The sequence below is a fragment of the Pinus tabuliformis genome, chromosome 3_1 (assembly GCF_031772625.1).
Source record: "Pinus tabuliformis cultivar Carrire ecotype Pingquan chromosome 3_1, CPIR1, whole genome shotgun sequence".
NCBI classification, from domain to species: domain Eukaryota; kingdom Viridiplantae; phylum Streptophyta; class Pinopsida; order Pinales; family Pinaceae; genus Pinus; species Pinus tabuliformis.
Genome location: NC_142301.1, coordinates 89,811,344 through 89,834,997, shown reverse-complemented (window position 1 = coordinate 89,834,997; position 23,654 = coordinate 89,811,344). Strand labels below are relative to the sequence as shown.

General features: G+C 36.1%; 1 pseudogene; it reads left to right on the top strand.

The window, feature by feature from the left end:
* The first annotated feature begins 21,731 nt into the window (after positions 1-21,731).
* LOC149185928 (germin-like protein 1-1 pseudogene) lies at positions 21,732-22,613 on the top strand (annotated as a pseudogene).
* Positions 22,614-23,654: the final 1,041 nt, after the last annotated feature.

The following is a 23,654-nucleotide window of genomic DNA, read 5'->3' as shown; positions in this document are numbered from 1 at the left end:
GTTGGTAGCCTTATCTACTTAACTACAACGAGACCAGATCTAGCCTATGCAATGAGTGTTTTGAGTCAGTTCATGACTCGACCTCATGAGAACCATTGGATTGCAGCGAAAGGAGTGTTGAGGTATCTACAAGGAACTTCAGACTTTGGTATTTTGTATTCTGACTCATTTGATGTTAGTTTGACAGGTTATACAGACTCTGATTGGGTAGGAAATTTAGATGATAGAAGATCAATTACAGGTTACGCCTTCAGCATTGGGTCCGGGGTCATCTCTTGGTGCAGCAAGAAGTAGCATACTAGAGCATTATCCTCAGCAGAAGCAGAATATCAAGCTATGTGTGCAGCAGTGTGTGAGGCAGTTTGGTTGCGCAAACTCCTCCAAGATGCAGGGGAAGAATAGACAGAAGCTACAGTTATCAATTGCAATAATCAAAGTTCCATCAAACTAGCCTACAATCCCGTGTTTCATAAAAACACTAAGCACATAGACACTCAATTTCATTTTGTCAGGGAGAAGGTGCAGTCCAAAGAGATTTGTGTTGAATATTGTAATTCTTGTGATAATATGGCTGATATATTTACTAAGCCTCTAGGAAGACTGAAGTTTGATTTGTTTAGGGACATATTAGGTGTGTTTAAGAACCCTTTCTCCATTAAGGGGGAGTGTTAGAATTAATGGAGATTAGGTAATTATTGTTATGTAGTTATGATTGTGCTTTTCTTGGACATTCAGTTCCTATCATTCAGGAATTTGATTTACTATCCATAATTAAGTGTATCTATTTATTATGGGTGTTTAATGTGAAGCTGAAGTGGTGTATTTGCTGGTAGGAGCTCCTGGTGATACGCACTTGTGAGCTCCTCCTGTGTTGTTTGCCAATTCATGTCTTCCATATGAAATTGTTGACAACTTTGTGTAATATATTTTCAAATTGAATATAGGTTAACGGAAAACCAAATCGTAATATGCCTTTATTTAAAGGGAAAATGTTACTTTGTGTAGTATGCTTTTTGAAGTTAAATATAAGTTAATAGAAAAACAAATAGTGATAATTAAGATTATGATAAATTATTTAAAGTTAAACATATATATATATATATATATATATATATATCCTCTTGAATTTACAATTTATTTTTATAAATTCAAAATATGATGATGATGATGATGATGATGATGGTTAATATCCACTGAGACCAAATTGGTCTATCGGACCTATAATTTTCTTAGTTTTTAATTATCTGGCTCCTCGTCTTTCTTGGCAAGATTGGTGTTGTAACTTTCTTTTTTCTCTCTACGGTCTTCCAACTTCCTTTATCTTGCATCTCCTTCATCTCTTCTGGTTCTTGGGACATTGGTGTCTTAGATTCGCAATCCATTGTGTTCGTCCTTTTGAAGGTAGTCGGAGAAGAAGTTTGGTCTAGGAGATCTGCTTTGTTGTTAAATGAAGATTTATTTTGTGCGGTATTCGAATCCTCATCACTGTTGATGCTTGAGGGGTTGTTGAGTTCACTTTTTTGTTGTTGGGCGGGGCTTTCTCCCTGCTTTTCTTGAGAGTTGTTTCTTTCTTGCCCGATTTCTTGTGATTCAGAGTTTTCTCTAGAGTATTCTTCTTTGATGACAGTGTAGTGTTCTTTTTGTGCTCCTTCCCACCATGTAGATCTATGGTGGTTTTTTCTAGCAGAATTTTTCTCGGAGGCTTTTGGGCAATTTTTGGCTAGATGGCCTATCTCAAAGCAAGATCGACATCTGAAGAGAACACTTTCATAATCGAGTTTCTGGTTCCACACATAGTCTTTACTTGTTAGGTTTATTTCAGCTGGGAATCCGGCACTGAAGTCCATTTCCACACAGATGCGTGCATAGGTGGTTCTAGCATATTCCTCTGTTTCTGGGCACCTGTAGTAAAATTCCCCAATTGCATTTCCAATGGCTTTTAACGAGGAGAGGTTCCATAGATGCAAGGGTAGACTTGGAAATCTCACCCAAACTGGTGCTGAGGTTATGACTGCTGTTGATGGATCGAATGATGGATTCCATGGCTTCATGAATAGGCCTGATTTTTCCCAAAACCAAGGACTGGAATCTAGAATACATTGTCTACTTTCAGGATTTTCAAAATCTACTGTAAAGAAACCCCTAGCATAGGGGTAGATATTAATTTCATTAGAAATGACAGGCTTCCATACCTTCGAGATCCAATTGTGGAGAGCTGTCAGCCGCGGCCAAAAACCATTGAACCGACAGATTAGGGCACTTTCGGAAAACTTGAAATCCTCATCGAGTGAGGCCTGGACCACCTGGTCAGTGGGATCTAGGGCTTCACTGACGATATGGGCAGGAGCTTGCCCTCCAGAAGCGGACGGAAATGAGCCAGCAGCTATTTTCGCGAAGCTGGGAGCCATATTTTCCTTGCCTGTAGAACTCAGCCACAGAGAAAAAAAGCAGAAGATAAGATTAGATCTAGATCTAGCCGCAGAAGATTAGATCTAGAACTTAGCCACCAAAAAATTTAAATCTAGATGTAGATCTAGCCGCACAAGATTAGATCTAAAACCCAGCGGCAGAATCTTAGTAAGCTTTTTAATCTGCAAGAAACCCTTAGCATATTTTGATTGCATGGCCCATAAACAGATCTATGGATCTCAACCAGCGCTTGTTTCTAGTCCTGCTGAAGAGGTTACCGTGGCAGAGAAAATAGTCGATCAAAACCCAGCCGCAGCAGATCAGCCATAGAAGAACCACAGATCAGCGGCAGAAGAGCCGCAGAACAAACGTGGGAGCCGTAATTCTAAATCAAAGCCATTTCCGCAGATCCTCAAAAGCAAACTCTGCGAAAAAACTGCTCGACATCGCCAAAGTGGATGCGCAGATCTGGAAAAAAGAAACAATGACGTGCCGATGAAAGCGATAGGATATAAATTAACGGCAGAGCGAAGAAAACCCTCAAAACCCAGCCGCAGCAGATCATCCGCAGAAAAACTGCAGATCAGCGGCAGAAAACTTCCAGAAATGCATTAAAATAACTCAATATAATATATTAAAAATTAGGAATTGTTTAAATGCATTAAAATAATTATATAAAACTTCTCTATTGTAACATTATAACAACGAATTTAAAATTTAAAATTAAATCAATTAAAATAAACATTAAATTCCTGAAAATACTTCAAAATGTGCAAATCTCTAAATTCTATACAAATCTCCTCACTAATGAATGGATTAAACTAGAAATGTCCTAACTAATGAATGGATTAAACTAGAAACTAAGCTAAAATTTTCCAAATAAGTGTGAATACTCAAAAATATCTACCATAAAATCTTCAAATTAGTCGAATCAAATTATGGAGGGGTTTCCAAGCACATACCAGAAACATATATTTTCTGTATTCATGTGTCATTCATCTGCTTAAATACAATAATATAGGGACAATTTGAAGAAAAGAATGATGATTGACTAATGTAGCTCTAAAAGTATATGGTGAATAATTTCTGTTTGATCCAGTGTAGTTATTATTATTGTCGATATTTTAGGGCTTTCGTGAGTGTAATATGTGCTGTAAAAATTTATTGTATATTCATTTTTGTCATTAATTTTTTATATTATTTTTTTAATATTTTAATGTTGATTTGATATGTTTTGATATGGGATTACAACATATCAAGACTTTGTTCTGCATGGATATAAGTTCTCACCGTAAAATCTATTTTGGAAAACAAATGATCTTATAGTTTCCAATGTATCATCCGGCGAAAGAACTTAACCATAAAGTTACTATAAAGTTTTGACACAGCATATTAAGAGGTACAAAGTAACATTTTGTTGTTGGGAATGCGTGGAAAGTTCTCACATACCATATTAGGAGGCATAAAGTAATCTTATAACACCATTTTATTGTTGAAAATAATGTCCACTCGAATGTTATACTGGTAAGATATGAAAGCAAGTAAATAGATTAAAATCAATGTTACGAGGAATGGCTCTATGATGTTGCATATAGTAGTTAATATTGATGGTTTATATTTCACACCATATGAATGTATTAAGATTAATATCATGAGGAATGGTTTTATGATATTGCATTATTTATGGTTTTTATTTCATAAAATAGGAGAGCTTTGAAAAATATATTTTCAATATTATATTTATGGTTTGTTTTTTAGTTTTTTTTAATATATATATATTAAATTTAATATATCAATATCATTTGTTTGAATATGAAACCAATTTCATTCTCTGGTTAGACTATAAATTTAGAAACTTTGCAGTATTTTCTAAATTTTTTTGAGAATTATTTAGTAAATTTCATTTTTGTGATATAATTTGAATCGTGACATGGTTATACAACCAAACTACAATTTATTCCAATTTAACAATCCTATTGCACAATTTTGAAACAATTGCTAGTATAATATATAAATAAAAAGATTACATCCTTGTCAAAATGTATAACCTCAAACATTTTCCGCTATAAATAAAGTTTATCCTTATTTATCTTTTTTAATTTATATTTAGATTTATTTTTTTTAATTTATATTTATAAATATTTTAGTTTTTTCCGCTATAAATAAAGTTTAAATTATCATGAATTTAAGTTTAAAATTAATCGAAATGTATGAAATATTAATAATTCCCATTTAATATGGTTTGAATGCGTTCAATTCGTCATATATCTGCATACTTTTTTATATTTAGGTTCAATTCGTCATATATCAATAAAAACTCGCATGTGAGGCTCACGCAATTGAAAATTATGCCATTCAAATATTGTAACGAGAGACTCCACAATCCTTTTGGGTTCACCTGGACCTTACGACCACCATTTGGCGGAGTCCGCTAAGTTAGCAGACTTTTAATAATTTATGTGGCGAGTTGCGACTGACAGTTTGAATATCCATATTGACGTGGGGAATTGAGAATGAAAATTTGAATATTTGAACGATGACTAAATTTTCATTTTATGTGCACGTATCTACCTCTATGAATTCACTACTCACGTAGTCGATGTCATTGATTAGCGTTATCAAACGATCGTTGATTAGAATGGTTACAATACAAGTAGCTGGACAGTGCTTTCATTTCTCGATTGAGCATGCATTTGTCATCTTCTTAGGTGCAACAGAGTTTATTTGCCGTCCTCCGACACAACTACATGGAAGTGGTCTATCAACGTCACCCATTGCAATATTGCAATATAAAGAGCATACTCTAGAGAGAAGAATTATATATTAATGTTCACAATTAAGTTTAAAGTTTTTGATTTAAAAAAATAAATAAAAAATCTAGAAATTTATATAATTATAACCGTTCAAATTTTTTAAAGGTCACCCACAATGACCTACGCATATTACGCATATTAACCTTCGTTGAGATGATCTAGATCTATTTTAGAATGTTAAAATAATTCGTTGAGATGATCTAGATCTATTTTACAATGTTAAAATAATTCGTTGAGTCGAAACAAATTAACTCAATTACTAGCTATTAAGTAGTCATTAGAGGGATCCCTATGTTTTGAGGAAATTCATCAACAGATCATTGGACAATTATGATCCAGTCACAAACAGAACGGATATACAACTTACAAGTGCTTCTACATGTATAAACATGCAATAAGAGCTCGTCTTTATTAGTCCCTGCCATCTGGCATTCGGCAGGGACTATAGTAATCGATCAGGTCCCTGCTAGCATTAGTTCTTAGTTCTTAGCCCGGCGTTCTTCGCTGTTTATCATAAAGTTTGCAAATGCCCTGTGCGACGATGTGCCAAGATAACCTAAGTTTCATTTCCACCTGACGCTTCGCCATCTTATTTGGCCTCTTCCCGAGGCGGAAGAGGCTCGATCATAGCTTAAATTGCCTTTATGCCCAGTGCATTATCCCTAACTGTCAACGGTCTGGTTTTAATGTTAACATTAATTCCATTAATTCGTATTATCTGCAGGGGTATGCTAAGGTTTCGTAAGGTTTGGTGTTAACCTGCAGGTGTCCGTGGATGCCGGCAGGTGTCATGAACCTGCTCTGCCTCTGTACCGGCTCGTTACGCTCTGCACCGACTCGTTATATATCAGCTTCGCAACCCAAGTATTCATTCATCAACCAACAACAGCAGCTGAGAACCATGGAACGCTTGTAAGCTATTAATTTTTAGACATACCAGGTAATGCTTTCTCTCATTTTCATTCTCACTTGTTTTAGACATCTTCTGTATGGATGCTTTTGTATCAGATGACAAGCTGCACATGAATCAACAGTAAATTTATATCTTATCTTTGTTGCAGGCTCTTTTTTGCAGGCTTCTTTTCGCAGAGGCATTCTCTTCCTATCTTTGTTGCAGGCTCTTTTTGCAGGCTCCTTTTTGCAAGCTTCTTTTCGCAGGTAATACCTGGAAAAGCCTTTTTGCAGGCTTCTTTTCGCAGGTAATACCTGTCCTTTTCCAGCTTCTGTCCTTTTCCTTTTTTCTCATAGTGGTCAGCAAACCAAAATCAAAGCTTCTAATTCAATCTTACATTGTTCCGGCAACTCTAGTGTTGATGTGAGTTTTCTTGTCATCGAATAGCCTAGCCAACCCAATCTGCGATCTTAGGGTTCAGAGAGTCATCCATCAGAATGTTACTGGCTTTGAATGAGCAGAAAATGAAAATTTTCAATTCAGAGTATCTGAATCACTTACCTAATAAAGCTTGATCGAGACTCTTGTTCTCCAAGTACTCAAAGACCAAGAGCGTCACTGCCACCATTTCACCATAGGCAGATAGGCCTGGGACCAGAGAGATGCTGCCCGGCCCACCCACGAAGCTTCCTGTCTCTTTCTTGTGCCCACTCTTTCTTCTGCCCGCACCCTGCCTCTTGCTTGGATTCCTCTGACTTTTGTATACCGCCCATTTAAGCTACAAAAGCACAAAAGCACAAAACCGCTTGTATTCCTGTGAATTTTGTATACCGCCTAATCTTTTGTAGAAGCCTTGAGCTGCGATTCAATGACGGTGGATTTGAAGATGAAACAGGTCTTTTTAAAGGATTCAGTATATACTGCAATGGCATGAACAAGATGAATTAGAGGGAGATAAGAATTGATAACTTCAACAATCAGTTTTGTGCATTCGGTTACATTCTCATTGCCAATAAAGCTTATCCATTACAGAGTTTCATATCAAAACTGGACATGAAAAGAATAGACAAATCCATGTAAATCCTACTGGTTTCGCGATTCAAGGGAACTCAAAGATCTTTCAACACCTGAATCTAAGCAATGGAGGAACGTGAAAAATACTAAAACAAAAGATGCAAAATCAAAATGCAGTTTAGTGACAGAAGTCATACTTCTCCTTGATCTCCTTTCTAAGGAAGGTAAATTCTTAGTAGGCACTAGAGCTGGAAGGCTTGTTTCTTTGTAAATTTTCTGATGGCGATCAGTAGACTTAGGAGAAACACCAGAATTGTGGTTGAAGCTCCACTCTCAGCAGCTTGCACATACATCTATTTCATGAAACAGTAATGAGCTACAAATATAAAATAAGACTTCCAAGAGCCAAACTACATGGTCGTTACCTGAACAAATACCATCATCAAAAGACATATGAGAAATAGTTTGCTTGCAGAAGCCATGGGAGCTGCTGACACACGAATACAAGAAAAGAGAAGCCTTCATTCTCTGCATGGGCACTGTGCCTCTCCTTCCAACACCTGTCGTTGGAAACACTCAGTTAAGAGAAGCCTTCGTTCTTTGCATGGGCACTGTGCCTCTCCTTCCAACACCTGTCGTTGGAAACACTCAGTTTTAATCATATCTTGCAAACGCGTTTCGTGGAGTTCTTCGACGGTTGGAATCGTATGCAACGCTCTGAGTTCTTTAAGATATTATTATTGGGTTATTGTAACATATAATTGATTTTTTGTGATTAATTTCACGTTCATTAACTTAACATGGAGATTGACATGTAAACAATCAAATTACTAAACGAATAAATCAACAGAAGTATTTATATCATGTGACAAAGAAGTATATGCCCATGATAGTCATAGCGTACATACATCTGTTTCATGAAACAGGCGTTTCGTGGAGTTCTTCGACGGTTGGAATCGTATGCAACGCTCTGAGTTCTTTAAGATATTATTATTGGGTTATTGTAACATATAATTGATTTTTTGGCATTGAAGATTCTGTGTCTAGCTCTCAAACTCAAAAAGAGAGGCTGCAATTTTAAAAAAAGCAGTGACTAATATTGCAAGCAATTGCAGGAGTATCGCTCATGCTGAACGACAACCTGCATGTATACCAAATGGTGTATGCTTCTGAGCTGAGATTTGTCAGCCTGTGAAGGATTTCGTGGCACTGAACTCTGTAGTTACCCCTTTGAAGAAGAGAGGCTTGATACCCGCATACGACGCTTTGAGTCTTGTCTGAAAATCCGAAGGCACGTCAACATAAAGCTGCAAAGATACGACTCACAACAAAGCCTCATATAATAATACATTTAGATGGCAGAAGCATTTCATTCTTGTGAAGACGATGAGAAAATATGGTTTAGCCTCGACGCAGATTTTAAGCTTCCTGGTTTACAACATTGTGATACAAAATCTCATTGAAGGTGAGAAAATAATCTTGTATGGAATCCTGTATTTCCCTTGAAGGAGACGGAAGAAGATTCGTGAGCCTAGCCATTTCATGGTTAAGCAAGAGGTAACTCATGATTTGATAAGCAGATGCTTCTCTTAAAACCAATGGCAACGCAACTCGCATCATCAATGAGTGACCAGTGTGACTCCTTTGTTTATACTTCTTTGCTAAGCCCTTCTTTGCTAAGCCCTTGTAGATGGTAAACGCGTCCATGCCCACATGGCTCAGACGGGATTTCAGGCAGACATCTCTATAGAAAACACGCTGCTCAACATGTCCTTGATTAAGCATGCAGATCTCATGTGCCCGGGAGTTAGTAGACCTTAAATGTTAACTTGATGCAGGGACTCGCTGCCTCGCAGCTGCCCTTGTTTATACATGCTTTCAACAAATCAGATATTCTAGCAGTTGCGAAAACATCTTTATTGTTGGATTTATCACTCTTGAAAAAGGTTTTACCTATCTTGGTTTCAAAACGAAGCCAAACACTAATAAACAAGCAATGGCTTATTAACAAATTGGAATGCACACTATCTCACAGGGTTTACAAGGTTCACATATGGCTAATGACTAACTATGTGTAATGACTAACTATGCGTAGGAGATTAATTCTTGTGAAATCCGTGCTACAGAGCATTTTAATTTATTGGATGCATTTATTCTTGTTGCACAGCCAAATTATCCATAAAACAAAGTTATTATGGCGAATTTCATTTGGTCTAGGGCGGTGGGTGGGAAAAAAAATTATTTGATATGGTTAGATGATATTACAAATTTGAAAGATTATTGTGGATGAGGATTAGCAGATATCAATATTTTCGGGTTGGCACTACAGGGAAAGAGTTTCTGAAGATTCATATTTGGATGTGCCATTTGTCATATCATTTTAAAGGAAAAATATATGAACAATATGTCTTCCTTGGAATGGTTTAGGCTTGGACAATTTCCAAAACATAATGACTCATACATTTGGAATAGATTTATGAAGTAAAAACAATGGCTATTGGGAAATATCCATTGGGAGATTGGGATTGGTTCAAAGGTTTTACTGGGGATCCATCCCATCAACAAGATGGGAGGAGACCACATCTTGCCTATCACAATTATCAAATTGTAACTTGAGGAGGACATTTTTCTCATATCTTAGATCTTAGAAGACTATGGTTTGATGCAACTATATCCCATTTTAAAAGCTGTCGGAGGGTTGGTTCTCGGATGCATATGTTGGGAGTGATATATAATGGATTTACAAATGGAGGGGATTTTTTATAGTGATGATGATGATACTCTTAGTTGGAAGGATGTCCTTCAACAAGCACAATTAGTGGTCCCAGAGATATAAAATCATATCACTCTCTCTCTAAAAGGAACTATGTTGGTTCGACTCTGTTTGGTCTTGGAATTTGCCTTTAAAGATTAAAATTTTTTGATGGCTTGTTTGGAAAAAGATTTAGAAATGGAGGGGATTTCTCATAGTGATGGTGATGATAATCTTACTTGGAATGGTGTCCTTCAACAAGGAAAATTAGTGGTCTTAGAGGTATATAGTCATATCACTCTCTCTAAAAGGAACTATGTTGGTGCAAGTGTGTTTGGTCTTGGAATATGCCTTTAAAGATTAAAATTTTTGGATGACTTGTTTGGAAAAACAAGACCCTCACCTGGGAAAACCTGTGTAAGAGAGGTTTTGAAGGTCTTAGGAAATGGTATTTCTATAAAGGTGCCCTCTTAGATCCCTGATTTACAATGTCTAAATGTTAAAGCATGATGGTTTTTCATTTCGATAGAGGAGTGTTGCAAATGGATGTTTCAATGAAGAGAACAATGGACTCTTGCTTCTTTCTTTTTTTTAATTTGGGGCCTGTGGAAGTATACAAATGCTTTTATTTTTAGGAATATCATTTGGACATTTCATGTAGATTATGCACCATATAGAGAATATGGGTGAGAAAACAAGGAAAAACCAAACCAAACAAATCCCTGGTTGGTGTTCCAAATGATCTATTTTCAACTGGTTTTTTTTATGAGATGCTCAATGTGAGCAATTCGGATGAAGTGCCCACAACGAGGTGTCACAGTTACCTAGTACCATTTCTTTCAGAGCAGTGGCGTTGGTATGAACCATAGTTACCAAATTCGAATTTGAATTCGATTCGATACGTAAAAAATTCGACTCTATCAAATTCAATACGGAAAAAATTCGACATTATACATCTTATACATAAATTATTATTTTTTAATTTAAATAAACAATCATTATATGAAAATTCATTAAATCTTTCTCTACCAAGTATATTTATGTTTAATTATTTCTAACGTTAATTTCTCCTATTTAAAATGTTATAGACCCCTTCCCTCTAAACGGCTTAGAAATAATGAAGATCAAAATGCATCAAATTAATTATTATTGCAGACTAGAAAAACATGTAAAAGTAAAATCTAATAATATGAGTAAAATCTAATAATATGAGTTATGCATTTGCAAGTGCAACTAAGGTTTCCATTTTCTATTTTTTATTATTATTTTTTTAATATTGGATTTATCCTTTTTTTTCTATTTTTTCATAAGCCTTATCCATTGTAAACTCAATTTTGTCATTTTATAATTTTTTGTAATATAGAAGTTACTGTTTTTCTATTTTTTTGTATAAAAGTTGTGGATTTGGAAGTTTACCATTTTATATCTTTTATAATTTTTTTCTAATATTGATTTATCATTTTTCTTTTTCTTTTTTATAGTAGTTATCCATTTAACACTTAAATTTTATAATTTTTTCCAATATAGAAGTTATGGTTTTTGTTTGTTTATAAGAGTTACCAATTTGCAAAGAATTTACTATTTTATAATTATTTTTAAGATCTAAGTTATCCTTTTTTTTTTTGCAATTTGCCACTATATAGAAATTACTAACTAGTTATCCATTTAACACTGAAATTTCTCCATTTATAATGTTTTCAAATATAGAAATTAGGTTTTTTGTTTTTTATAAAAGAGGTACCAATTTGCAACCAATTTATTATTTCATAAATTTTGTTAAGATAGAAGTTATATTTTTTTGCAATTATATAGAAATTACTAACTCACCTGTTATTTAAAACAATTGAGTAACATGATGCCTCTATGTATAGGAGCTATTTATATTATTTAATATCAATGGCAATATTGATTCATTTTTAATAAAATTAATTATTTAATAAAAATTTTACATTTTAGTATCAGCAATTTGTTTTGGATTATACCATATTATGTCCTAGAACAATTTGTAAATAATATATAATGAAATACCAAAATCAAACTAAGATTAAAATAATCAATTTTCTAACCAAATTGCTAACAATATTTAACATTTTATAGAGAAATTTGATAGAAATTGTCTTTTCTTTTTTATAATATAAGAATTATTGTTTTTTATAAAAATTATTGTTTATCTTTTTCCAGTTTTGTGATTATCCTCGTATAAAAAAGTACCAGTATAAAAATATTATAAAAACTAAAAAAATTAGGATTAAAGCTAAAGGATCGCTGCATTATTTTTATAAAATTTCAATTCTCAAATTTCCACGGGTAATTGAAAAACTCGATTTACTTACTCTATGATTTTATTCAGCAACAATTTGTCAACGTTCCTATCCATGGTTACACAGAGCCCGAGCTTCATTGTTCTACACAGCAGGAGCAGCACAGTGGACGCTGGACATAAGCTGATAAAAAGCTTTGACCAAAATCATTCACTGCTGACCCGTACAGAATTGGAAACTGACGAATTATTCACCATACCGAAATGAATCAACGAATTTCCAAATTTTTTTTGCCAGTACAGCCGAACTTGGTAACTATGGTATGAACAGAAAAGCAAAGGTGGCTGTACTATGCGGGCTTTTATACCATGCTGAAAGACTTAATATTGATCCTATTCATATCTTTGACGATTCTTGGATCTTCATTGATTAGATCAATGGCAAGTCCTCCTTGGCCTCCCTTGTCTGTCCAACTAGATGCTCAGGATTAAAGTATTGAAGACTTCATTTCATAATATATCTTTTCAACGTGTTTACAGGGAAAATAGATGCTCTTTCTAGAGAGGGCCTCACTTCGATGTCTCTACCAACATTCCAAGCCACGGTTTGTTGCGGAATGTTGAGTCATTTCTATCAATATGAATTTTTTTTTAATCATTCCTAGCTTTCATGTTGCAGGTTTTTTAACGGAATGGAACTTGTTGGGAATTTCTGATAATTCCAAACAAAACTGACCAAAACAGAACAATATTTTGTTTTAACACAGCGGAAATAAAAATCGTTTGCGGAATATGGTGTTTCAGCAACGCAGTTTCGTCAATTACTGAATGCAATGTTTCAGCAACACTGAAACTGGTGTTTGAGCAACACTCTGTTTTGACGTCTCGTAAAAAAAAAAATATTTTATTACTGTTTCTGCATTGTTGTACATTACAGAGAGCAAAATACTCTGTCTCCTCTGAAAATCAACACACTGTTTTTTGCACTGATGTGTCTGCACTTTGCACTGGTGTGTCTGCACTCATATGCATCTACAAAACACTTTGTTTCTACTCAAAATTAACGCTACTGTAACACTCTGTTTCTTTCTTGAAAAATTTTACACTGCTGTGTGTAAATTTTTCATTCTTTCATACGTGCTGCTGCGTATTACAAAAAAAACTTCTGCACTACTGTGTATTACAAAGAAAACTCTCTATCAATCTTTTCTACATCGCTGTGTCTGTGTTTTATAGTGCGGGAAGCGGTCATAACTCATCCACCAACCGCTGTAACTTGCTGATGAAGTCTCTACTACAATCTGCTGCTCATAATGAACAAATCTGATCTTTTGTTGTATTTCTTGAGTCAATGGTGTTGAAACCCATGGCTGATAAATGCTGCGTCGGCTCGAGGCTGGTTCTTTTTACTTTCGGCCATTCTGCTCTTTAATGCGGTTGTTTAGAAGTAATGGTGCAGCGCTGGATCTGATCTTCCTCCTTCAGGAACACAAAAACAATTAAAGGGTGAAAAGATAGTAATGGCGGTGGCCTTTTTTTAAAGTAAAATCGTTGCTGCTGTTCAACTGTTCACTGCTGTTGAAATTATAATTTCAACCGCACTGCTAAACAAGTAGTTTTGCTACTATCCACAAATTTTCTTTCTAGTTTATGTATAATCAGTAAATAAATGTTACAAACTAAGTATAATTTACAATATATGTTACAAACTAAGTATAATTTACACGAGAGTTTTGTTTCATTTAGATGGATATGTAATGATAAATCCTCTTATCAACTGAAGGTGTGTTCTGCTTGTTATGATTCTAAACATGTAAGAGATGCTACGTGAACCGTGAACATCTGAACTTATTTAACTTGTTTTCCTATTTTAATAGGATAACCTGTGTTTTTTCTTCCCTGAAAACATGCTTCTTTCATGTGAAATCCCTGGAAAAATGCTTCTTTCATGTGAATTCCCCGAGAAAAATGCTTCTTTCATGTCAAATTAAGCATGAATTTCGTCCAATCATTTTCGATTCACCTCAATGTTACCGCCTTTTTTTGAAAGCAGAGCCCGTCAATCAAAACTCGCATGTGAGGGTCATGCAATTGAAAATAGCGAAATGTTGTAACAACCGACTATCCGATCCTTTTGTTGAAATATTATTTTCAACTGCAGGGCTTGTCCTTTGCCATACTCCTGTACTGATGAATCAACAGCCATACCTCTACATTGATGAAACTGCCATTAAACAGTCGCAGCTCCAGTCTTTTCCTGAATCAGCCATTACACAGCAATTTATTACGGAATGGTGGTCACTCACGAAATGATGGTAATTTATTGCTGTAGTTGGTAAATGTAGGTAGGATTTTTAATTTTATTTTATTTTAATTCACAGGTATAGTTTTGCTTTTACGGCAAGTAAAAAAAAACGTGAAGTTCAGTTTTCTGTTGAATCTGAAAAATGTAATGTAGACACAACAGTGTGTTAGTTTTTTTTTTTTGGAACAGAGACAGAGCTCTCTTTGTAATGCACAGCAGTGCAGAAGTTTTTTTTGTATCCAGCAGCGTGAATGTATGAATGTAATTTACACACAGCAGTGTAAAATGTTTCAAGGAAAAAACAGCGTGTTACAGCAGCGTGTTACAGCAGCGTTCTGAGCTGAAACAGAGTGTTACAGCAACATTAGTTCTGACCAGAAACAGAGTGTTTTGTAAATGCACAGGAGTGCAGTCACAGCAATGCAGAGTGCAGACACAGCAGTGAAAAACAGCCTGTTGATTTTTCAGAGGAGACAGAGTATTTTGTTTTCTGTAATGTACAGCAGTGCAGACACAGTAATGTATTTTCTGTTTACAGCTTGAAGTCTTTTTTAAGTTTTGAACTGTCTTTAAAGTAGCCTTGTAGAAATCCCTCTGTTAGAGGAAGTATTATACATGAATACAACTACCCTTTTGCTGTGCACTGTTGAAATTCAGTTTTCAGAAAATATTTTTTTTGCGTTGCTGCAACACCAGTTACAGCGTTGCTGCAACACCAAACTACGTTGCTGCAACACCAGGGCAGAGAACGATTTTTTTTCTGTTTTTCTGAGTTTTTTGTGTTAAAACAGAGCATTTTTGTTGTCTGTCTGTTATTTTCAACTGCAGGGCTTGTCCTTTGCCATACTCCTGTACTGATGAATCAACAGCCATACCTCTACATTGATGAAACTGCCATTAAACAACCGCAGCTCCAGTCTTTTCCTGAATCGGCCATTACACAACAATTTATTACGGAATGGTGGTCACTCACGAAATGATGGTAATTTATTGCTGTAGTTGGTAAATGTAGGTAGGATTTTTAATTTTATTTTATTTTAATTCACAGGTATAGTTTTGCTTTTACGGCAAGTAAAAAAAAACGTGAAGTTCAGTTTTCTGTTGAATCTGAAAAATGTAATGTAGACACAACAGTGTGTTAGTTTATTTTTTTGAAACAGAGACAGAGCTCTCTTTGTAATGCACAGCAGTGCAGAAGTTTTTTTGTATCCAGCAGCGTGAATGTATGAATGTAATTTACACACAACAGTGTAAAATGTTTCAAGGAAAAAACAACGTGTTACAACAGCGTGTTACAGCAGCGTTCTGAGTTGAAACAGAGTGTTACAGCAACATTAGTTCTGACCAGAAACAGAGTGTTTTGTAGATGCACAGGAGTGCAGTCACAGCAATGCAGAGTGCAGACACAGCAGTGAAAAACAGCCTGTTGATTTTTCAGAGGAGACAGAGTATTTTGTTTTCTATAATGTACAGCAGTGCAGACACAGTAATGTATTTTCTGTTTACAGCTTGAAGTCTTTTTTAAGTTTTGAACTGTCTTTAAAGTAGCCTTGTAGAAATCCCTCTGTTAGAGGAAGTATTATACATGAATACAACTACCCTTTTGCTGTGCACTATTGAAATTCAGTTTTCAGAAAATATTTTTTTTGCGTTGCTGCAACACTAGGGCAGAGAACGATTTTTTTTCTGTTTTTCTGAGTTTTTTGTGTTAAAACAGAGTATAAAAACAGAGCATTTTTGTTGTCTGTCTGTTATGGAATTTTTATAAATTCCCAACATGGTATCAGAGCTAGTCCAGGCTCTTTGAAGTGTCAAAGAAGCTGAAGGAAGGGTTTATTGCTGTAGCAACTTCACCAGCAGAGTGAAGAGAGTCAGTGAATTTTTTTTACACAGTCAAGTATTGAAAGAATGGCTAGCACCAGCACTAGTATGGGTATGTTTAACACCCAGCTCCCACAGTTTAATGGGAAAAACTATGACTACTGGGCCATAACCATGAGAGCTGTGTTTATCTCTCAAGATTTATGGGAATTAGTTGAATCTGGGTTTGCAGAACCAGCAGATGAAAATCAATTTAACAACTTAAAGATCTGCTGAAGAGCAATAGGAAGAAGGATGCAAAAGCCATTGTATTGTTGTATCAAGCAGTGGACCAGAGTGTATTTCCAAGAATAGCAGCAGCTAAGACATCCAATGAAGCATGGCAAACTCTCAAGACAGCCTATCAAGGCATGGAGAGAGTGAAGACAGCAAAACTACAATTGCTGAGGAAGGATTTTGAGAATCTGAACATGAAGGAGTCAGACAACATTGACTCATTCTTCACACATGTGATTGGTCTGATCACACAAATGAGGACTCATGGAGAAACCATTGAAGAAAGGAGGATTGTGGAGAAAATATTGAGGGTCTTACCCTCAAAGTTTGATGCGATTGTCACCACCATTGAAGAGACAAAGGATCTCTCAAACTTTTCAGTTGATGAACTACATGCATCACTGATAACACATGAGCAGAGGTTGAGTAGAAATGAAAACTCATCTCTAGAGCAAGCCTTCAAGACCCAGATGTCTTTTGGAAGAGGAAGAGGTCAAGGCAGAGGAAACAAGAGAGGAAGAGGCAGAAGCCAGAACAGAGGTGGAAGGAACAGCCCAGCAAATGCTCAAGGAAGAGGCAGCAATCCAAATCAGAACCAAGGCCAAGGCAACAGCCAGCAAAGAGGACAACATCATGCTCAAGGACAAAGGTATGAAAAATCCAATGTCCAATGCTATTATTGTAAAAAATATGGGCATTATGCCAGTGAATGTAAAAAGAAGCAGCATGATATGATCAATAGATCTAATGCAAACATTACTAGTGAAAATATCAGCCAAAATAATGTGCTGTTAGCTTGTAATATGGCTGAAACAAACAGTGAAGACATATGGTTTTTAGACTCAGGTTGCAGCAACCATATGACAGGAAACATAGCCTTCTTTTCTGCCCTAGATAAAAATGTGAAATCAGAAGTCACACTAGGAACTGATAGCAAAATTTCTGTTATGGGAAAAGGAGAAGTTAAAATATTTACAAAGCAAGGAGAAAAGAAAACCATAGCAGATGTCTACTATGTCCCTGGAATGAGGTGTAACCTCTTGAGTATTGGACAACTTGTCCATAAGGGGTACAATGTTTTCTTTAAGAATGATGTATGCACCATCATGGACAGAGCACCCAGCAAGCGATGCATTGCTGAAGTGAAGATGACAAGGAACAGAATGTTCCCTCTTAGAATAAGAGCAGATTTGAAAAATAAAGAAGAAATTGCAGCAGTGACACAAGAGGCTTTCCAAAGCGTGCCAAAGGATGAAAATTGGTTGTGGCACTTGAGATTTGGACATCTCAATTTTGGAGGTCTAAACTTGTTAAGCAGAAAAGGAATGGTAAGAGGATTGCCATTGATAGAGAAACCGGACAGCCTTTGTGAAGGTTGCATTTTGGGGAAACAACATAGAGAAAGTTTTCCATCAGGTAAAAGCATAAGGGCAAAGGCACCCTTAGAGATCATCCACTCAGATTTATGTGGACCGATGCAAGCTCCATCATTAGCAGGCAGCCAATATTTCCTAACATTTATTGATGACTTCACAAGAAAAACTTGGGTATATTTCCTTAAGAACAAAAGTGAAGTGTTTGAGAAATTTCGAAATTTCAAAGCACTTGTGGAGAACCAAAGCGGGCTGCATATAAAAGTTTTGAGAAATGACAGAGGAGGTGAGTATATCTCCAAGGAATTCCTACGATTTTGTAGAGAAAATGGAATTCACAAACAGTTTACAGCTAGGTACACCCCACAGCAAAATGGAGTTGCTGAAAGGAAGAATCGGACCATCATGGATATGGCAAGGAGCATGTTGAAGGCAAAGCATTTGCCAAATGATTATTGGGCTGAATCTGTAAATTTTGCAGTGTATATTTTGAACAGGTGTCCTACAAAAGCAGTGTTGAACAAAGTGCCGGAAGAAGCATGGAGTGGGAGAAAGCAAGGTGTCACCCACTTGAAAGTTTTTGGATGTGTGGCCTATGCACACATACCAGATCAACTAAGGAGGAAGTTGGACAGCAAAGGGGAGAAATGTATCTTCATTGGATACAGTGAGGAATCCAAAGCTTACAGGTTGTATATCCCATCTACCAAGAAATTTTTTGTCAGCAGAGATGTTCAATTCATTGAGGAGGAAGCTTGGGATGGAAGCATAGAGAAAACAGTGAATGTTAAAAACTGTTTGTCTCATGATGAAGATGATGAGGAGGTGGCTGAAATGCATCCCCAAACAGCAGCGCCAACACAAGGACAGCAAGAGACACCCTTGAGAAGAAATGAAAGTGCTTCTTCAAGCACACCACAAGGAGGAAATTCAAGTGCTTCTTCAAGCACTTATACACCGAATGAAAGAGGTAAGAAGTTCAGAAATTTAAATGAAATTTATGAACAAGAAGCAGCAAATGAAGGTATGAATTCTTTATTTGCTTTATATTGTCATGTTGAAGACCCTATTCATTTCAAAGATGCAATTAAAGATAAGAAATGGATAGAAGCTATGGATGAGGAGATGAATGCCATAGAGAGAAACAAAACATGGGATTTGGTTGAGCTACCAAAAGGCAAAGAAGTCATTGGAGTGAAATGGGTTTACAAGACCAAGAGCAATGCTGAAGGTAAAATAGAAAGACACAAGGCAAGGCTGGTTGTCAAAGGGTACAAGCAGCAATATGGGAGAGATTATGAGGAGACTTTCGCACCGGTTGCAAGAATGGAAACCGTGAGAGCAGTGCTGTCCATAGCAGCTCAAAACAAGTGGAAAGTTTACCAAATGGATGTGAAGTCAGCATTCCTAAATGGAGTGTTAAAGGAAGAGGTTTACATTGAACAACCTCTAGGCTATGAGAAGAAAGGTGAAGAGCACAAAGTGTGCAGATTGAAGAAAGCTCTTTATGGGCTGAAGCAAGCGCCAAGAGCATGGTACAGCAAGATAGATTCCTATCTATTGGATAATGAATTTGACAAGTGTGAAGGAGAACCCACCGTCTACATCAAAGAAAAAGATGGTAAAATTTTAATTGTTGTCTTATATGTTGATGATGTTATTTTCACAGGTAATGATGATCAGCTCATTGAGAATTTTAAATCAGTCATGAAAGAGGAATTTGAAATGACTGACATGGGTTTCTTGAGATACTTCTTAGGCATAGAAGTAGATCAAAATGAAAAAGGAATTTTTATCTCACAAGCTAGATATGTAAATCAAGTGTTGGGCAGATTTAACATGCAAGAATGCAAAGCAGCGATCACTCCCACAGTAATGGGATTAAAACTCAGCAGAGAGGACAGCAGCAAGGATTTTGATCCTAGTTTGTACAAGAGTATTGTTGGTAGCCTTATGTATTTAACGGCTACTAGGCCTGACATTATGTTTGTTGTTAGTTTAATTTCCATATTCATGGAGAGGCCGAAGGAAGCACATTGGCAGGCAGCAAAAAGAATTCTGAGGTATGTCAAAGGTACCAAAAGGTTTGGAATTTTATATACTACTTCAGAATGTTCAAATTTAGTTGGATACACTGATAGTGATTGGGCTGGAAGTGTAGATGATCAGAAAAGCACTTCCGGTTATGTTTTTCATATGGGTTCAGGAGCCATTTCATGGGCTTCCAAGAAACAACCAATTGTGGCATTGTCTACAGCAGAAGCAGAGTACGTGGCAGCTACAGCAGCAGCATGTCAAGCAGTTTGGATGAGAAGGATGTTAAGGAGCTTAGGCCAAGAACAGGTAAAAGGAACTGTGATTTATTGTGACAACAGTTCTGCTATTGCATTATCCAAAAATTATGTGTTTCATAAGAGAACGAAACACATTGACACAAGGTTTCATTATATCAGAGAGTTGGTAAATAATGGAGAAATTGTCTTAGTACATTGCAAAACTCAGGAGCAGGTTGCAGACATTCTAACCAAGCCTTTGGGACAGAAAAGTTTTGAATTTTTGAGGAAATGTCTGGGTATGACTGATAACCCAGCAGTTGAAACTAAAGGGGAGTGTTGAAATATTATTTTCAACTGCAGGGCTTGTCCTTTGCCATACTCCTGTACTGATGAATCAACAGCCATACCTCTACATTGATGAAACTGCCATTAAACAGCCGCAGCTCCAGTCTTTTCCTGAATCAGCCATTACACAGCAATTTATTACGGAATGGTGGTCACTCACGAAATGATGGTAATTTATTGCTGTAGTTGGTAAATGTAGGTAGGATTTTTAATTTTATTTTATTTTAATTCACAGGTATAGTTTTGCTTTTACGGCAAGTAAAAAAAACGTGAAGTTCAGTTTTCTGTTGAATCTGAAAAATGTAATGTAGACACAGCAGTGTGTTAGTTTTTTTTTTGAAACAGAGACAGAGCTCTCTTTGTAATGCACAACAGTGCAGAAGTTTTTTTTGTATCCAGCAGCGTGAATGTATGAATGTAATTTACACACAGCAGTGTAAAATGTTTCAAGGAAAAAACAACGTGTTACAGCAGCGTTCTGAGCTGAAACAGAGTGTTACAACAACATTAGTTCTGACCAGAAACAGAGTGTTTTGTAGATGCACAGGAGTGCAGTCACAGCAATGCAGAGTGCAGACACAGCAGTGAAAAACAACCTGTTGATTTTTCAGAGGAGACAGAGTATTTTGTTTTCTGTAATGTACAGCAGTGCAGACACAGTAATGTATTTTTTGTTTACAGCTTGAAGTCTTTTTTAAGTTTTGAACTGTCTTTAAAGTAGCCTTGTAGAAATCCCTCTGTTAGAGGAAGTATTATACATGAATACAACTACCCTTTTGCTGTGCACTGTTGAAATTCAGTTTTCAGAAAATATTTTTTTTGCGTTGCTGCAACACCAGGGCAGAGAACGATTTTTTTTCTGTTTTTCTGAGTTTTCTGTGTTAAAACAGAGTATAAAAACAGAGCATTTTTTTTGTCTGTCTGTTATGGAATTTTTATAAATTCCCAACACTTTTTGGTTCACCTGGAATTTAATGCCTTTTAGAAAACAGAGCCCTCGTTATCAGACTTTTAATCATTTATGTGCGTACTGAAGGTCTGGATAGTTCCACGACTAAGATGAATAATTTACGTGCGGAATTGAGTCTGAAAGTTTTGAATATTTGGACGGTGATTAAACTTTCATTTCATGTGCATGTATCTATCTCTATAAATTCCCTACTCACGCAATAGATTTCATTCCATTTCGATTGCAGCATTATCAAACGATCGTTAGAATCGTTGCAATGGCCCTCAATATCCCCTCTTGCTTCCCCCTCCTCTTCCTCGTAGTTTTTCTGATGGCAACGGAGAGCATCAATGGAGATCCAGATGCGTTGCAGGATTTCTGTGTGGCTGACGCCAAGTCTTCTGTATTTATGAACGGGTTGCCTTGCCTTAAACCCAATGAAGCTTCTCCTAAACACTTCATGACATCGGCTCTGCGCACGCCAGGGAACACATCAGCCAATCCACTGGGAGCCAGCATCGTTGCGGCTAATACACAGAACATGCCAGGCCTCAACACGCTCGGAATACTCATGGCTCGCATAAACATGGCTGTGGGAGGGGTAGTACCTCCTCATATCCATCCTAGAGCCAGTGAAGTACTGTACGTAATGGAAGGGAAACTCTTCGTTGGTTTCGTAGGTTCAGATACCAACAAACTCTTCTCTCATAATCTGGAAGCTGACGATGTGTTTGTGTTCCCCAAGGGAACACTACACTTCATTCAAAACATTGGAGAGAAGCCCGCAATTACGATCAACTTACTCAATAGTCAAAATCCGGGTATTCTTAACATCCCGTTGGCCACTTTCGCTTCCAGTCCCGCCGTTCCCCAGGAAGTGCTGGCCAAGTCATTCGCCATCAGTTCACAGGAGGTGGAGCAGATCAGAAAGCTCCTTGGAGGCAACTGAAGCAGTGATATATAACAATAAGAATAATAATCGCACTGTGCCGTGTAGGTTGGTGTGGGATCATATGATTATTTTCGTTGGGATAAGACGTTTGAATTATGCATCTGAATTATGCGTTTGAATACAGAAATTAGCTGACAAACATGTAACGCCTGACGCCTTTACCATGAATCATTTAATGTCTCATTTGATTTAATAAACCAGCAATTATTACAATGGGTGGAAAGAAAACGGATAGGTTTGTTAAATTGGAAAAGTTATAAGAGAAATGTATGTGTAGACTTTTTTTTTTTAATTTTTGTCCTTTAGAAATTATAGTACGTTATATTGGGCATATTACACATTAACTATTTATTAAAAACATATTGAGCATTAAAAAATGGGATTCATTGCATCATATTTCATTATAATATGAATCTATACTATCATAGATGATTATGCAATAATATTTTGAAATTAACATTTAGCAAGAAATTTCAATTAATCCACCTGAAGAATTCAAGGGGTTTTTTCAACATGTCATTCCATTATTTGGTTCTATCTAGAATTTTACCTTAGATCTTGTGTTTGACGACAATATAAGAATTTGTTTTTCAATTTGATATAATAGAAATATTTTGGACTAGTGTTTGAGAGGCTCCATGATCTTAATGGCAAAGCAAACAAGTTTAACAACATAAAATGAAATATACAAAGAAAACATGGATAATAGCTACAAATAGAGCCACGAATGCTGATAGGTAGGCTATATAAACTTTAAATGGGTAAACATACATATTTTGGAATTATTTAACAAGCATCTTGTCTAAATATAAGTTACTGTAACCTCAATATCTATATAATCAAATTTCTAGGTTTTTTCCGAGTGGATGATAACATGAATAGATAAACAAGTAAACATTTAATTTATAAATATATAAACTGGAGAGCGAAAAAAATTTGAATTGAACTAAAAGGCACTTTTAGCTCTATTACCACTAGTGGAAAAAATTACTCACAACTAGAATTATACTTGTAATAGTGAATCAATGTACAAGAGAAGCGTTTAGCGGTCTAAAGGGTTTTGATATACACGTCAAAGCCATTATGAAAACCCAATTTAATTTCATAGGATATCCCACATAATCATATGTATAATGACCATTTCCCTTTACATTATCTTAAATTCAATTCCGATGTTTGTAATATAGCTTGGTATGGGAAGTGATAGGAACTCTTTT